This window comes from Equus przewalskii, chromosome 17, assembly GCF_037783145.1.
Source record: "Equus przewalskii isolate Varuska chromosome 17, EquPr2, whole genome shotgun sequence".
Taxonomy (NCBI): Eukaryota; Metazoa; Chordata; class Mammalia; order Perissodactyla; family Equidae; genus Equus; species Equus przewalskii.
The window spans coordinates 50,961,875-50,979,699 of record NC_091847.1 but is presented as its reverse complement, the minus strand read 5'-3'; the positions used below and the strand labels follow the sequence as shown (position 1 = coordinate 50,979,699).

General features: G+C 45.1%; 1 long non-coding RNA gene across 1 annotated transcript; it reads right to left on the bottom strand.

Moving 5' to 3' along the window:
• Positions 1–1,438: 1,438 nt before the first annotated feature.
• Positions 1,439–17,590, bottom strand: LOC139076814 (uncharacterized). Its single transcript, XR_011528798.1, has 2 exons — positions 4,111–17,590; positions 1,439–2,965 (listed from the first exon to the last, which is right to left on the bottom strand). It is a non-coding gene; the product is annotated as an uncharacterized lncRNA (long non-coding RNA).
• Between the last annotated feature and the right edge of the window lie 235 nt (positions 17,591–17,825).

Below are 17,825 nucleotides of genomic sequence, written 5' to 3'. Positions count from 1 at the left end.
ATGTGCAAACTAACCGCTTCCAGATAAGTGTACTCTCAGATGCTAACAATTTTACTGTGTGTGAAGAGCGAAGCCAAACCACACACAGAAGTGAAACTTCCTGAACATCCCACGCTAAGCGTTTAGTTTGCTGCTCTGTTGGAATTTTGATGACAATAGCTGTCTGAGTAAAGAAGCCCTGTGCAAGAACAGAGCGATGCTGATCGTTCTTTTATGTATAAATCTTTGGCCTTTAACTTCTGGAGGCATTGTACCCTGCAAGAAGGTAAAAAGGTGCTGTATCCTTGGTTTATGACCTGGGCCGCACCATTCCTAGAAAATTCTGAACCTTCAGTGTCAGAACTGTTACGCTCTCTGGATTCTTTTGCTTTGCAAAGGATTATTATTATAATTCTCCTTATTCAGATTGCTGTTATTGAAAATCACTTCCTCTAAAAATAAAATAGGCTAAAATCTGAAGCAAACATTCCAACTTTCCCAAAGATAGAATTTATACTTTCAATATTCTTTTTTTTTTTTTTTTTGCTTTTTAATTATTTTCTTGAGGTCATATTGGTTTATAACTGTAAATTTCAGGTGTGCATTATCATATTTCAGTTGCTGTCTAGACTGCGTTGCATTCACCAGCAATAGTCTAGTTTTACCCCTCACTGTGCGTGTGTCCCTTTACCTATTTTGCCCTCCTCCCACCTATAATTTCAATATTCTTATAGTAAGATCAAAGTTCAATTAAGCATAATAAGCTAAAAGTTATACAAGGGTGTTACATTTACAAAGCACTTTCATATAAATAATCTCATTGGTAAGAATTGCTCTAACTCATTAGTTCCACACTCGGCAAAAGGGGAAAAACTTTAAACACTTTTCTCCTACCCCCAATACTGCTGAGCATCTCCTTCCCACTCTACTGCTCACCCCAGGTGGATAGGAAACCAAATACTCCTTCACCTGTAACACCTCCAGCTCCATTTCCGGGAAAAAGAGGTCACAGCTCTCCCTTGCAGAAAGAAGCTGAGTCCCGCATCCCAACCCCTCCCTCCGTCTCCAGCCTACTTCTCCCCACTTCCCCCTACACTCAACTATCGCTAAACTGAGCTGCTTACAGCTCGCCAAGCGTACCTCAACCTCATCCCCTCCAACACCCCTCACCCTCACTCCGCACCTCACTCCTACTCGGCTTTTGGGTCTCAGTTAGATACCACCTCCTCCTGGAAGACTTTCCCTAGCTCCCAAGGCTGAGCCAGGGCTCTTTCAAACTGCTCCCTGCTGCCCTCTCCTTCCCCTGTCCCAACAGTAATCGCATTGCCCAATGATCATCAATTACTTGTCTTTCTCATGCTCTAGAGCAGGGCTGTTCAGTAATAACATCAGGAGAGCTTTAATTGCAATTTTTAACTTTCGAGCAGCCTCATTAAAAAATAAAAGCAAACGGGTGAAATTAATTTTAATAGTATATTTTATTTAACCTAATATATCCAAAACATTCTGATTTCAACATGTAGTCAATATAAAACAATTGTTAATGAGATATTTTACACGCTTTTTCTTCCTACAAAGTCTTTGAAATCTGATGTATATTTTACACTTACAGCACATCTCCATTCAGACATTTCAAGTGTTCAATAGTCACATGTGGCTGGGGGCGACTGCATTGGAGAATGGGGGTTTAGATTAAACTCCTTGACACAGGGCACAGGCTCACCCTCTTGCACTAATGTATCCTGCACTCTGCTTGGCACAAGGGCAACAGTGTGAATGTCTTAGTCCATTCGGGCGGCTATAACAATTACCATACAGTCGGGGGCTTACACAAGCATTTCTTTCCCACAGTTCCTGAGCCTGGAAAGTCCAAGATTAAGATGCCAGGAGATTCGGGGTCTGGTGCCAGCTTACTTCCTAGTTCATAGACAGCTATCTTCTCATTCTGTCTTCACATGGCAGAAGGGGCAAGGGAGCTCTCTGGGGTCTCTTTTATAAGGGCACTAATCCCATCCCTGAGGGCTTTGCCCTCATGAACTAATCACCTCCCAGAGACCTCACTTCCAAGTACCATTGCATTGGGGGTCAGGATTTAACATATGAATTTTGAGAGGACACAACCATTCCGTCTATAGCAGTGAACCATGTCTATGAGTGACTTCATCCCCCAAGGGAGGGAGGCAGAGGGTGTGAGCGCTGCCCTGTGGCCCAGAGCAATGGGTGTCTGTAATATATGGTGTAAATGAGCACATGTGGATGAAGCTAAACTTCTATTCCAGGAAAACTCTCTAAATAAAAAGGGCGGCCAAATACAGGCCAATCACATTCACATTTCAAAAATTATTCAAAATGACAGAAATATCATTTCCACAAAGCAAACTGATCAGCCCCTTGGAATTTAGCATAGTGTAATTAACCTTCATGTAAGATGGAAACACAGCATCTCCAGGAGACTTCCTTGAAATGGATCAGCCTGAAACATTCTCTACCTCAGGACCAGGCAGGAAGGGGCTTGAGGCTGAGGGGTAAGGACAAGTGTGGAGTTAATCTGAGTTGTACCCACATTTTGTTTCAAGATTCCTAGAGTTTTTATCCTAAAAGCTGATACTTTTAAAAGTGCTTTTTAGAACCAGCAAAGCAGTGGTGCCAGGAAAAACAATGACATCAGCCCCAAACCCCAGAGAAGCAGCCTTCAGGAACACCTCAAGGACGCACGAGGAGGTGACGCTGCAGAGCTCAGAGAACGCTTGGTCTATTTTTGCTCTGTCCCGTCAGGTAGTTCCAGATTCCCAAATATGCAGATCCCAAGGGCTTCTGAAGGAAGAGTTGCTGAACCAGCAGTTCGTAGGCTTTAGTGGGCATTAGAATCATCGAGGGGGCTGGTTAAAAGTCGGAATTGCTGGGCTCCACCCTTCAGGGAGTCTAATTCAGTTGTCCTGAGGTGGGTCCCAGGAATACACATTCTTGTCAAGGATCTCAGGTGATTCTGAAAGGGAGTTCCACACTTTGAGAAAAACAACCCAAAATAATGGTAGAATCATCAGTTATCAATTTGGTTTTCTCTCATCTCTCCTTTCTAAATGCCCCCAAAGCTACATCTGCCGGGCCGTGAGTACAGTTGTACAATTCAAGTGCTGCATAATGGCTCCCAGCTGGGAAGGCAAGTGGGAGCTGACATCTAGGTGCCTGGCATGGGGCCACGCCAACCCGGAGTACTGAACACTCTTGGAGCAGAGGAAGCTCCGACTTGCAAACTTTGTGCCCTAGTGTGAGGCTGTGTCAGCCCAGAGGGGACATTTTTTTCTGATTCATACAAAGGCACTATATAGGCTAGCAACAGCCCTGAACCTTGGACACCGCGTTTTCTCCAGACCAACACCTAGCACCCTCAACCAATCGCTGCTCTTGAAGGTGAAAACCAGAAATGGGTTTGACGGCTCATCATTTTTCTTATGCATCATTAGCCAGTCAACAGCCAGCCAGGTCTTTCCTGAGCACCCACGATGCCCCAGCAGCGGCAGGCCGGGCAATGGGTCAGTTCCTCCCTGAGCAAGCCCAGCCAGCTTCTTGGTATGAATGAGGGGTGCACCATTGCCTCTCTCTCCTGGAAAGATTCTGCCTCGCTGATGTTATGTGCAGATGGCAGATTTGTCCTGGGCTTGGTGATTACTTAACAGGAATGATGTCTCCAGGGGTGTAGCTCCTATACAAGTCTCCAGGTTGAGGGGCTTACTGAGGGGGGAGACTGCTGGGTGGGACAGACACCCAAGTGACTGACTGTATTTTTACAAATGCTCTTCTCTCTCTTCTCTTCTCCCCATCTTTTCCAATTTTATAAACTGGGTGAAACTTCATGACAGACTGTGTGTGTCGGGGCAGACAAAGAGCAGGTCGTTGGACCTGCCGTAAATCTAGACCCGTCCTTGGTGATGTGAAAGAGGACTGCCCTGAGCTGCTGAGAGTGAGGAAATGCAATCTGGTGAGGGCTGGAAACTCGAGCTCTGCTACAACCTGGCTAATTGCTACCGGGCAGAGACACAAAGAGCAGATAAGAATTTGTAGGCACTAGAGAAAAGAAATCTGAAAGGGATTGAACCATTTAGTAAGAGGACAGCTGGAATCTGAACCTACCTCCATTTGTTCAGCGAACAGCTATGAGATGCCTCTTCCCATCGTGTCACAAGCACCAACTGTCCTAAGTCCAGGGACACAGGTCCGTCAAAGAGCTCACTCACAGAAAGCAGGTGGCGTAGGAATAAACAAACAATTGCAATAAAATGTGGTAGGTAGCAAGAAAGGGAAAGGCACCAAGGACTGTGGGCACACCCAGGAACAAGGGCCCCCGAGGATGACGGCAGTCCCCCAGGTGGGACACAGGGAAGAGCAGAGAGGACAGCAGCTGCAAAGGCGGAGAGGCCAAGCGAGCTGCCCGAGGTAAGGCTAGGATGGCAGGCTGGGGCCAGCTGCAACCTTTGTATGATGTGCTAAAGTAGCTGGAAGTTCTTCATGAGGATTGTTGAAAGTTTTTTGAAACAAGGGAGTAACTGAGATCAAACCTGTGTTTTTGTTTGCTTTCCTACTTGTTTATTCAAATGAACTAGTTTTGAAAAGTAATTTGTGTAGATGGTAGTAAAATTCAAATACCCCCCCCAGGGCAGCACAGAGGACAAGCCTCCTTTCACCCTACTACCACCAAACTCCGAGTCTTCCCTTCCTAGAAGCAACCTGTCTTTCTGGTTTTGCATGTATCCTACCGGAAATATCATATACAAGTATATAGACAAAGGACCATGGCATATTGTGTAGATTGTGTACAGCATGAAGCCCCCCAGCCACAGAGACAAGGAGGGGTTAAAATCCATTGCACACTTGCTTGCCAAGCTGCTCCGTGGCATGGGGCTGCACATACCAGAGGGAGCGTCTTTTCCTAATTTGTTCAAAAGCATTGCGTGGACTAGCTGAGACTGTTATACACATCACACACATCCACACATGCACAGGCACTCACTCATTCTCACAGCTTTTCATTTATATAGAAGGGAGTATATTCTATATTCGTTGTATAATGCTTTCATTTCACAAAGTATCTCAAGGAATTCCACATGGGCAAATGTAGATGCACCTCACTTCCTTTCACAGCTACCGGGCATCCTTTAGCACCTAGGATCCTTATGGCTGCAAGTGAAAGGCGACTCACCTCAGGCCAGCTAAACAAGAACCAAAACCAAAAGGGCATTCGCCCCGCTTCGGCATGTCACCCAGCTTGACCCCAGTAGGCTCCATCCCCCAGCACACGTCGTTGGACTAGTTCCTCTCTCAGGGTCCATCTCAGGCCTCCTGGAGGCTCCAGGCTGCCCCTCCTGGCTGCAGCTATTCTACGCCTCGTAATCATTCTGATTCATTCTGATTGGACAAGATTTTTTCTTACATGAAACAGTTCTGAGGCCAAGGAAATATGATGGGCTGATTGGCTGCCCTCAGTCAGGAGTGGGGGCCAACCCCAACCAACGATTAAGAGGGGACAAAAGGGAGTGGATTCTAGGGAGCAACTGGCAAATGGCCCTTACAAATTCCATCATCCAATTACCATGATTCAGGGGCCAGCCGGTGGTACAGCCGTTAAGTTCTCACATTCTGCTTTGGCGGCCCGGGGTTTGCCAGTTCAGATCCCGGGTGTGGACCTACACACTGCTTGTCAAGCCATGATTTGGCAGGCATCCGGCATACAAAGTGGAGGAAGACAGGCGCTGGAGTTAGCTCAGAGCCAATCTTCCTTAGCAAAAAAGAGGAGGATTGGTGGCAGATGTTAGCTCAGAGCTAATCTTCCTTAAAAAATAAAAGGCAATTACCATCATTCATTTCAGTAGCTCTACCATTTCAATAGCTTGTTTCCAATATCTTGTCATTATAAACAATGCCATAATTGACATCCTCACACATACATCTTTGCACGTATAAGAATATCAATAGGATAAATTCCTGGAAGTGGAATTTTGGGTCAAAGCGTGCCTGTGCTTGTAACTCTGGTAGATATGACCACGTTGCCCTTCAAAGGGGCTGCACCATTCACACCACAGCATCTCTGAGATTGCTCACTTAGACACATCTTTGTTCGTCTTTGTCAATTTTCTTAGACCTGAGCTTTCAGTGTTCAGTTTGACAATCATGCAATTGTTGGATAGGAGGGAAAATAAGAATGGAGGTTAGGGGAGCAGTTATATAATTAAAATAGTAAAAGGGAGTGATGATAAAGACCTGAACTACTGTAGCTGCCGTACCTTTGAAAAGTAGAGGTGGGATCAAGACACGCCTGTTCTCAATACAATGAAGCAATGGAAAACGTAGCTATTTTGCTGAAATTTTTGCACTGAAAAGGCTTCGTTTTGACAAAAAAAAAAAAAAAAAAAGATTCTGTTATTAAGACTTTTCCAGTTGGAAATAAAAAATGAACATGCTAGGTATGAAAAACCTTAACCCAGATCCTAACAGAGAATTTGAGTTAAACACACTCAGATCTCGAGAACAAACAACCTAGAAATGCAATATCGTGTTATCAGAGCTCACATCAAATGCCATTCTAAAAGCACATTTTGTAAATTCTAAAGTCTACAGTGTAAGAGAATATGACAATAATGGTCTTGTTAAAGCAGAAGAAAGCACTGAATCCTGAGACCACTGTTCAACTTGTGAAAAATCTTTCCTCTCTGGATCCTTCTCCTTGGATGCTGCAGACCAGAGAATTCTCAGCTCTGACATCAAGATGCCCCCTACAATTTAAAAATGTGGACTAAGAGAACAGTTTAGTGGATACCAGGGGAAAGGTGGGGTGGGGGGTGGGCACAAAGGGTGAAGTGGTGCACCTACAACACGAATGACAAACATTAATGTACAACAGAAATTTCACAAGATTGTAACCTATCATTAACTCAATAAAAAATTTTTTAAAAAAAAGATGCCCCCTACACTGTAGGCATCATAGCAAATGCTATGCAGCAGTCTAAGATCAATCCATGACATCTCTCCCTGGTTTCTAAATGACATTCTTGATTATGTATAAAATCTTCCCGTGAATGTAAGGTACTGTATATGATGCACTTCGCTGCTGAGGTGCGGAAAACCCTCTGCATTGCTCACATTTCCTAGAATGGCTGAAACTATTTCTCTACTGGGAGCAATGATGAGGGAAAAGAAGAAATTCTTCCAAATCCCCTGACATTGTAACCACCCACCCGATCCTGCTTTTCTCATTATCTGCACCAAACACTCTGCGATCTTTCTTTTCTATAAAATTCTTGAAGAAGAAAACAAAAAGGAGAACATTTTTTAAATAGTTGCAAAGAGGAGGGGAGCAAACACATTTCTAAGAGGCTGAATGTGCCCATGGGGAGGAGGATCAGATAAGCAAGGTGCGGTAGGGTTGAGGGTTGGTCCTGGACAGAACAATCCAGGTCATCTGATGCCATATCTGGTGGAAGTCCCTGGAGGGTGGGTCAGGAATTTTGCAGACCTGAACGTCAGAGCTGGAGAGGTTCACCAGGCATTCTGAAGCCATCTGGGCACGAGCAGACCCTCTCGGAGCCCAGCCACATGCTTGAGCCCAGCCCAGCGCAGCCCACCTGCTCTGCAGCCACCTGCAACTTTCTCCAGTGAAGGGTCTGGGCAGAGGCTCTGTACTCACTGTGGGTGCCACGCTTATTTCTCCAGTCAGCAAAACCTTCCTGAGCTTCTGTCAGTGTTTCCCTCAGTTCCCTTATTTCCCAGTATATATGCATCATTGGTACTTCTTTGCCAGGAGGCCAAATAGCCCAGCATTCCAAAGAATTCCTTGATCCTCAAACCCAGATTTGCCAGACCCTTCAGTGTAGCCTAGAGTCCTGAGTCCAGTCCTGCAACTGACTGATCAAGGGCCAGTAATCCCTGGTGATAAGGAGGATCTCAAGGCAGGGGCAAGTTTTCCCTCAAAGACCTTACTATAGCCAGGTTGAAAAGCCAGCTCTGGAATGCTATGTCCCTGGCGAGCTCCTTCTCCCTGGCTCAGCCATGAGTCCCATTCCCTGTTTCTGTCCTGCCATCTCTCAAGGTCTGGAGAAGACCTGCCTCCTCCATGATGCCTCCCTTGACCACCACCCACAAGAGGCTCTGGCTTGTTGTTTCGTCACTGCTGTCTGTAATCGATATTGCAGGAGTGGTCTTCTCAGCAAGAGCACCAATCCTGCAGCCCCTACAGGTCCTTCCGTCTCTCCTCAGCGGGAAGCATGGCACCAGCACATAGGAGATAATCAGGCCACTGAATTAAGGTGGGCCATGCTGTTTTACCCTCCCCTGAAACACAGTCCAATTCCAGAAAGAACCCATGTTTCTTGTAGCTGATCACAGGTAGCTGAGAGTCCAGAAGATGATAGTCATCTGTTTACTTCCAGTCAGTCACCTTGCAGACCCTACAGGGTCAAACTCTGAACATGACTAAGTTCCTGCTTCCTCAGTTCCCTCTGTCCTTCCTCTGACCCTCTGCCTTGTACCCGTCCACACACCCCATCACCAGCATCACCAAAGCCTCAGAGCCACAATGCCTCAGGAGCTGGCCTTTCATTCTGAAACAGCCGCCTGAATTCTTCTTTTCCAAGTGGAGCCCTCATTAGACACACAGACCTCTCTCTTGCTAATATAACCTTTCACAGCATAACTTTGATGTATTATTATGCTTCAAAAAACTCCTCCCACCAAGCATGAGGTGGAATCAAGTGAGTGAAGAGACAGATAGTTCCATCACAAACATGCAAATTTCTTCCTCTCAGAAATTTCTTAAGGGGCCTGGAAGGCTTAGAAGATTTCATGGCCATCCCTAAAAGGTACCAAGTGCGCCCAGGAGGTGGCGGCCACAGGGCCGGCCCCTCTGAAGGGTGTGGAGTCCCACAGCGGGCCCTCCGCCCACGCTGGACTCTGCTCCCCTCGGCGCTGAAGTAGGAGGCAATTTGTAGGCAGCCACTCTGTCCCCATCGGGCCCACTGACTACCTAGCCTAACCCATATGTTTTCCCTTTCCTTGCAAAGCTGTTTCCTCAGCGGGTCGGTGAGGAAAGTCCTGAGTAAACAGAGAGCGTGCTGTTGGCCCCAAGGTTCCCCCGAGGGGCACCCCAGGGACGCAACCCCGGGCTAAGCCCACTTCCAGTCCTCTTGCCAGCCCTTCAGCCCGTCACAACTGTTGTTTCTTTCAACGACATTCACCTCAGACTCTGAAGGAAAAGCTTGTGTCTCCAAACAGCGAGGCAGAGGAAACCTCGGAGGCAGATGTCTACCGAAGGCACCGAAGCCCGCTGCCCCTCCCTGCCAGGCAGCAGAACAATGGCTCCAATCACGCCGGGGGAACTCCGCAGGCTTCCAGGTTGGCTCGCTTTCAGCATCTGTGTGGTTCAGGGCCCTCATCTTGTGTGAGGGGTGGAGTGAACAAGAAGTAGCTTATGTGTGAAGCCAAAGAGGCATAGATATGGCAATTATTCCCATTTTACACGTGGGGAATCCAAGGCTCAGAGGTCAAGAGCTAAGAATTGACAGGACCAGAAAGCTAACCCAAGGTTGTCTGGTTTGAAATCCCGTATCTTAACCATTACGCTTTATCCGTAGAGGGTTGTTTGGGTACATGGGGCCAGGGCCACAAACCAGCCTTACCATCTTGACAGGAAGGCCCTCAATGTACAGCCAAGCTCAAGGACTGGCTCAAGAAATAAGTGGGCTGCACCTTAGGAGGGGGACCGAGGAAAGTGGGTTTTGGAGGTAGCAGAAGACCCTGTTCTTTGCTGGTATTATTGTTGCTGGTTTTGATCCAGAAATCCAAGAAATAGTAGATAATCTCCACCATTTCCTGGTAGAATCTTGAGCAATTTACCTAATCTCCACATGCCTCAATTTTCTCATCTGTAAAATGGAAATAATAAGAGCCCCTACCTCATAGGGTGGTTTTGAGAATTAAGTTACTTAACATGTGCAAAGCACCCAGAACAGTGCCTGGCACATGGTAAGTACCGTATATTGCTGATGATATCATCATCATCATCCTCATCCTCATCTTGGTCTGACACCGCCCCTACTTCTCCCCAGGCAGAATCAAGCGCTCCTGCCCATTTCTTCCACAGCCTTTAATGGCACCTTTATTATAGTCCTTATCCCTTTGCATCAATGCTTCTAATCTGAGCAGGAATTATGAATCTTCATCTCTGTATCTTCAGTGCCCACAGTGCCTGGCACATAATAGATATGCAATAAGTGTGTGTTGAACAAATGAAAAACGGTGCTTAATTCTAAAAATAAGGCTTTCAGATATGACAAAGGGTATTCGATTTTTATAAGCTTTTAAAATATGCCCCTCCCCTTCATCATGCCTTAGAGATCAGAACATAATAATAGATAAGAAAATTGAAAGGGCTTTAAATTGTGACATGGTAGACACATGTAAGAGATTTCCATTGTGACAATCATTGTATCAAATAATTGTAATGAGCCCCATCTGAAGCAACGAGTGTCCCTCATGCTCTAGAGACACTCCCCCTTCAGCATTTGAAGACTCAGAAATAGGCAATCCCAAGAAGCATCCCCATGAGTTTTGCCCTGAAGGAAAATTTTTCCAAGAAATCACCATTGCTTGGAATGTTTTAAAATAAACTTTCAAAGACAGACTCCAAACATAGGTTCATAAAATACTGATCGAGCCCCTCCTGTGTGCCAGACACTGGACCTACAAATATGAAATAAGACGTGGTATCTAGGAGGGGAAACAGACACATGGACAGATAATTCAGATATGGTGAGTGATATGTAGAGGCAAGCCCAACATGTTCAGAAAGTGCAGAGGACAGGCCCAGTCTGAGGGTTTGAGGTTTTCTAAACAGCAATAGAGCTTGACCTAGGACAGTGAATGCATTTTGAGGTTCTTTCCAGGGCAGCTGTGGTTCAGAAACACCAAGGACTGCCAAGCACATTGCTGCACATTCTAAGAAGATGCAACTACCACTCTCGTAACCCTGCCTGGAGTCCTGGGATGGGGTGCTCCCCCCCTCCACCCAGTGCATCGTCATCTCTGCTCCAACAAAGCCAGCGCTGCCCCTGACTGCTGCAGGCTCAGCCACAGCCCACAAGCCCTCCTCACCACGAGTAATAACGAAACGTCTTTCACCTCGTCTTGAAAATGCTCCCCACAATCGGTGCCCTGGGGAGGAGCATTATCCTGTCACGTTGTGATGACTTCCTTCCTTCAAGCCCAGGCCTGTGCACCCACTGGTCATTGTGGGTGTGCTTCTGGTTCTCAAGGAATGGCTACTCGTTATGTTTGGATAATTATTCTTAAATAAGTGAAATGCTGTGAGAAGTGCCTCACAGTAGTGCCTGCTGGTGGGTGGTGACCTTTCAATCACCTTGCGCAGCGAGATACTCCAGACTAGAAAGACACCTGGGAGTACAAATAAAGGAAGCCCTAAGGCTTGGGACCAGGGCTCACCCTCCTTCTAAGGAAAGAATCTTACAGCTCAGGCCCCTGTCAGTCAATATGGCTGCTGGGACACAGCTTCCTCAAAGGGCTGGCTGCCCATTCCTGTGCAGGCGGGACTCTGGTGCTGAGCCTTGCAATGAGGTAAGGGGATTAATTTAAGAGTAAGGGGATTAACAAACCAGTCGTCCCAAGTAAAACTCCTCAGTTCTCAACTAATTACCCTCAAGTAACCTTCCCTTCCCCTTGGAGGTCTGAGGGCCTGTGAAAGGCTACTCCTTCAGGCTTCCAGGCACCTGGCAATGCAAGTCCCAGGAAGGAACTCAGGGAAGAGGCTGGGCTGGGAGGAGGAGGAGGTGAGGGAGGAGGAGGAAGGCTTGGCAATTCCCCAGCTGGCACTGGGCCAAGCACACTGGCCCTGGAGAGTCCTATGTTGCTTTCGTAAACTGAGAAGTGCCACCAAAGAAATTCCACACCCTGGAGGCGCTTGTTGGAATGCGGAAGGCAAAGGAAGCCAATGCCAGGACACAGTGGCTTTTCAAACACAGCCTGTGCAAGAGTCATCTGATTTGTAAAATGGAAAAAGTGTAAACTTGTAAAAAAGCAGAATCGTTCTACACTTTGGAACCTTCGGCCAGCTCAGGTATTGGGTCATTTTTGCAAATTATGGAATTTTAAAATAATAACAGCACATTGGTTTCTCTCTTATTATAACAAGTTTATGGCAAAAAGTTGCAAAAACACAGAAAAATATAAAGAAATAGTCAAAATTCCCAATAAGCCAGCCACCCAAGAATAACCACAGTTAATACTTGGTGTCCCACTTCCCCATCCTTTTAAACTGTATCTACCTATCACCTAAGGTTTTTTACAAAAGTCATATAACACAGTTGATATAATTAGATATTTCATTCATTCATTTCACAAATATTTTTGGATGGCCTACTGTGCGGTGGGAATGCAGCAATGAGCAAAACAGACAAGTTCCCTGTCCTCCTGGAGCTGGCACTCCTCATATTGTCTGGAAACAGACAATAAATAAATAAACGTGAAATACGCCTTGTGCCAGGCTGCCGTAGTGCTGTAGAGAACAATAAAGGAGGGGAGGGGACAGGAAGTGTGGGGTGGCAGTGGGTGGGCTGAGGAGCGGTTACTGCTTTTCTATAGAGCTGCCAGGGATGATCTGGCTGCGACGGTGAAATTCGACCAGACCCCGAAGAAAGTGGGAAGCAGCTGTGCAGTTATCTTGGGGCAGTGTCTCAGGCAGAGGGAAGAGCATGTGCAAAGTCCTGAGGCCACAAATACTGGGCATGTTGGAAGACCATTCAGGAGTCCAGGGTAGCTGGAGTGGAGTGGGTGAAGGGTGGAGTGGGAGAGAGTCCGAGTGTGGAAGGCCTGTAGGCTGCTGTATATCCTGTTTTGTTTCATTTATGGGTATATCGTGAGCATTTCTTTACTTCATTACATTTTTTTCAAAAACATAATTTTGTAATGACAGCATAAAATTCCACCCTGTGGACCAAATGTAATGTATTCAAACAATGTCTTTTGTGGCTATTTTGATTATTTTTCTGTTATTAATAGCATGCTATTAATGCTAAAAGTGTAATTGTCTGGTCAAAGAATATAAACATGCACAAGGTTTTTGATACACATTGCCAAATTTGCCCAGAAAGGGTCTGATAAATTACAACTCTGTATGTGTAAGAATTTCTATTTCAGGGGACCAGCCCAGTAGCATAGTGGGTGAGTTCATGCGCTCCCCTTCAGTGGCCCAGGGTTCACGCGTTTGGATTCTAGGCAGGGACCTATGCACTGCTTATCAAGCCATGCTGTGGTGGCATCCCGCATACAGAATAGAGGAAGATCACCACAGATGTTAGCTCAGCTACAATCTTCCTCAAGCAAAAAGAGGAAGATTGGTAACAGATGTTAGCTCAGGGCCAATCATCTCACCAAAAAAAAAGAATTTCTATTTCACCACTAAATGTGACAACTTTTAAAAATCTTTGGCAACTTGATAAATGAAGACCAGTAGTACATTGTTATTCTAATTATCATTTACTTGATCACTACTGAAGTTGGAGTTTTTCATAATGTTTATTGGCTACTGCAAATTGTCTGGTCATGTCCTTTGTTCATTTTTTTGGAGGAGTTTTTTTCTTATTGATTTGAAGAGCTCTTTATATATAAAGGCTCTTTACTTATTTGTTGTTATTTTGTTCTCAGTTGTTAATTATCTTTAAGTTTATTCATGTTCTTTTTAAATTTTTAAATTCTTAGGTAGTCAAATCTATAAACTTTTTTAATGATTTCATCCTTTGTTTTCTCACTGAAAGATCAGATAAATATTTACCTATATTTTCTATATTTTAAAAATGGTTTCCTTAAAAAAATCAGTCATTGTTTATGAGATAACTATAAAACTTTTTTTTCTATTTAGACAACCAATTAGCATCCTATCATCGTTAATTGAGCAGTGTAACCTTTTCCCACTAATATAAAGCATACATTTATAATGTACAAAATTCATATATATGTGTGTGCATGTGTACACAGTTATCAGATTTCCTATCTTATATCCATTAATTTGTAAGTCTGTTCTTGAAACAACGTCAAATTGATTTGCATATTGTAGCGTTTTACTATTTGGTAGGGAAAACCTCCCCCCAAATTCTTATTTTTCTATATTTTCTTGGTTATTGTCTTCCATTTTTTTCTTCTTATAGCCTTAAGTCATTGTTATCACAATCTGTAAACAATCCCATGGTGACTTTTATTAGAGTGACTTAACACTTACAAATTAGTTTGCAGAGAATGTACATCTTCACAATTGAATCTTGTAATGTGATATGCCTCTAAATTTAGGCAGCTCTCTTATGTACCTCAAAAAATGTTACCATTTTCCTCATACAGATTCTGTGCATTTCTTTTAAGATGCCTATTCCAAGGCATTTTACTTTTTATTGCTTTTGTGAGTTTTTTTTAAGAATGCAATTAAAAAAGCTGAACAGAAGGAGAAATAAGTCTGTGATGCACATCGTGAAGAACAACCCCATGCCTGTGCTAACAGAATTAGAGCATGCCGCCCTGAGGGACAGCTTTCTATCCAGGGTCCCACGCTTGGGGGAAAAGAAAAATAAAAGATCCTATGTGTAGTGTGTATTAGTTAAGCTAAAAGGCTAGGCTGCTATAACCAAAAGACCATACTGTGGAACAGAGAACAAAGAAGTTTGTTTCCCTCTCATGGGCAGTCAGAGATGAGCATACCAGCCTGGGGGGCAGTTCTGGTCTAGGAGGTCAATCACAGACCCATGTTCCTTCCAGGTTATTGCTCTGCCACCTCCTAGGGCATCGTTGTTGTCTATTTGGTCAAAGCTAGATGGCCTCTATGCCAATGTTGCAAATGGTACAAAGGGAGAAGAGAGTGTTGGAGGGGGCCTCAGTCTTCATATCTAAGCCTGGGAATGATGCACAACGCTCAGAGTCCATTGAAAAGAACTTCATCGCACTGCCACACCTCCATGTAGGGGACTGGGGAAATACAGTCTAGTTATTCAGTCAGGAGGAAGGGCAGGACAGATTTGGTGTCTACCAATACAGGTCATGATGTGCCCCTCAAGTAGAAAATGTGATCAGAGAGGGTGATCACTTATAAAGGGATATGTCCACCACACGGTTACACAAGTCTGGTGCACTACTTCTTGCCTTCACATTGCTGCTGCTCTTACCGTTGTGATGCAGCGGCATATTTGATTGACCACTTCCTCTCCTCTTAGACGTAGATAGAAGATTCATAATGACCAAACCAAACCCATGAGAACGTGCCACTGTTCTTTGCATTTGAAGACAATGCTACTTTTGGTGCTGTGCACATGTAATTGCAAGCTGTGGCTTTTAGCATCAACACTGACACATTTGTCCAAAATAAATCCTTTCTATTTGTGAATCACCAGGTTCATCTGTCCGCCATTGTGTCTCACTTCTGTGCTACAGTATGTGAAAGCATCCTGTGGCAGGAATGGCAAGTTGTTCACCAATCTCCAGTCTCCCTTTCTGTAGAATAAGATGATAATTAACTTGGTACTGGCCATTGGAATAGACTCCACATTTCCTATTTTCCTTTGCAGCTGGGTGTGACCACACAACTAGGCTCTAGCTAATGGAGTGTGAGTAGAAAGGATATGTGCAACTTTCAAGTTGTGCCCTTAAACAGAAGGAGCATGCTCTTCCTTTTCTCCTCCCCCTCTTCTTTCTGCCTGAATGTGGATGTAATGGGGGATCTGTGGTTAAGGCAGCACTCCGGGCAGCAGCGACATAGATTGAGTCTGGGTCACTGACGACTCTGTAGAACTGAGCACATATGGACTTGGACTCTTACATGCAAGAGTAATAAACCTCTATTCTGTGTGAGCTAGGTCTCTGTGACAGCAGCTGAGATCGTATCCTAATTCGTGCAGAGTTGCAGGAACTCTCCCTGGCCGCCCGTCAAGTCTGCACCAGGCATCGACCTGGGCCCCTTGTGTGGGCTGTCCTGTGCACGGCTGTGCGGCAACAGCCACTGTGTAGCTCTGCGGAATCCATCCATTCATTCCCTCCCAACATCCACTTACTCCTCCCCAAATGTGTCTGCAACACCTGCCCTTTGCCAGACAGGGGGCCATGCTTTAGGGACTCAAAAATGAATAAGGCAGGGTCTCCATCCTTGAAACTTTTTTGGAGAAGACTGGTCATGTTAAGAAGTGTATAAGCAGGAGTTGGTGCAGAAATTCAGAGAAGGCTAAGAAATCCTGCTGAAAGTAATTGATATCAAACTAGAGACCCAGAGCAGTGACTCTCAGGGCTGTAAACAGGGACACACTAGGCCAGCTCCTCAAGAGGGGAAGGAGGCTCTGGAAGAGAAATCCTAAGATAACAACATTTTTTTTGCAACCTCATTAATTGCCTTTCATATGAGGTTCTACAAAGTTCAGAAACCCTGCCAGAATACAGTGATATAGACTTTGCACTAACATTTTAAAAGGCAGTTAAAGCAAGAATGATTTTAGCTGACCCCCACAAGCTTTCCTCTTGCAGTCCCTGTGACCCGCAGGCCCCACACCTCTGGTCACCATTATTGCTCTTTCACAGAAACAGCTGGGTGGGGATCCAGCCTGGACCGGTCTAGTGCCATCTCCCACAACCTCTCATCCGAACTTGCTCCAATCAAACTCAGTCTCCAGCTGTGTCCTAAACCCACCTGTGCTTTCCAGCTTGTGTGCTTTTGTTTAAACTGTTCTTTTCCCCCAGAAAGCCCTTCCTCCAGGCTGCCCAATGGAATCTCAGATATTATGAGGATTTTCCTGATACCCTGAGTGGGACGCATTCACACACACACATCCTCCGACACTTAGGTGACTGCCTTCCAGATGGTAAGCTCCTCAGACCAGAGGCTGTGTCACTGTGTCTTCCTCATTTTGGCATGCCTTTAGCATATCAGAGGCGCTTAATAAATACTTGTTGGATCTGATTAGGCTGAATTTTCCCTCTCATGGCATGGTAACAGAGAGAAAGGGCACAGTGGGAGAAGCCGGGGCATGGAGACGACATGCTCACCTGGGCAGTGTGGCATTGGTTTTCTCACAGGTAAAACCAGGATAACAACGAAACTTGGTCTTTCATAGGGCTTCAGAGAGGCACACCATGAACGCTAGCTCTTCACGCAACCTGGAACTCACTGATTACCTGTATGACTTTGATGGAATCTCTTAACCTTTCTGGACTTCATTCACCTGGGGAATAAAAAAAAAGAAAAGTGTTGGCAATTGGAACTGTTGGTTATCCATATGAAAAAAAATTATACAATTTGTGACCATAATAAGAGTTAGTGCCAAGCAGATTAAAGATCTAACTGTGAAAAAGAAGATTTCAAAACTTTTGGAAGAAAACCTAGAAAATATCTTGATGACCTCAGTAGGCTAAGCTGCTATGATTAAGAGTCACAGGGCAGCAGAGCCCAGCCTGACGGCAGCTCTGCCGACTGCAGTGATGGGCTTCCCAGCTTCTTCCGTTCTTGCCCTCCTGGCCTGCTGCGGGGGGCAAGAGTGGACATCGAGAAACAAAGACTTCCTCTGAAGCAAGTGAGGTAAGCGTTACACATATCACTTCTAGACGTCCTCCACAGCGCAACCAGCCACAACCCTTTTACTAGAAAAGAAAGGAGATGCAGATGTTAGTGGACAGCCAGCAGTCCCCACCGTATGAAACAAACCAGAAAGAAGACTGACACAGGTAATTACGTTAACCTAAAAATTCTACTCAACAAAGACAACAAAAAGCTAAAAACAGACCAGCATTCGACAGGAAAAAAATGTTAGCAACATATATAATTG